The sequence below is a fragment of the Nannochloropsis gaditana genome (assembly GCF_000240725.1).
Source record: "Nannochloropsis gaditana CCMP526 unplaced genomic scaffold scaffold130, whole genome shotgun sequence".
NCBI lineage: Eukaryota > Eustigmatophyceae > Eustigmatales > Monodopsidaceae > Microchloropsis > Microchloropsis gaditana.
Genome location: NW_005803823.1, coordinates 18937 through 19371, shown reverse-complemented (window position 1 = coordinate 19371; position 435 = coordinate 18937).

The following is a 435-nucleotide window of genomic DNA, read 5'->3' as shown; positions in this document are numbered from 1 at the left end:
CCCCCCCCCCCCAAATAGTTTTCCCGGTGCATTGAGGTCGGGATGGCCCCGCCACGCGACAAAGAAATTCCTTTTGCTTTCATGCCCCCCCTCCGGGGCTCAGGCGCGAGGGTGGAGCCCCGCCCCCCGTGGTACTTGTTGTCTTCTTTCTTCCTTTTTCGGGTGGTGCCCTGTCACTGGAGTCTCGCCCTTCCGCCAGGGGCCTGACCACCACTTGATCCCTCCACCCATCACTCGCTGCGTATCCTTCCCACCTTGGCGCCCCGCTATTCGTCTTGTCCGTCGCCGACTCGACTTCTTCCCCATTCTTGCCCTCATACCCTCCAATAACCTCCTGACTCCCCCCTCCCCTTGTGCTGCGGAGTTCCCTTCCGGCCCTACCCCCCGCAGTCCATCCATCCACCGCCACGGATGGTACGAGAAACACCTTTACAC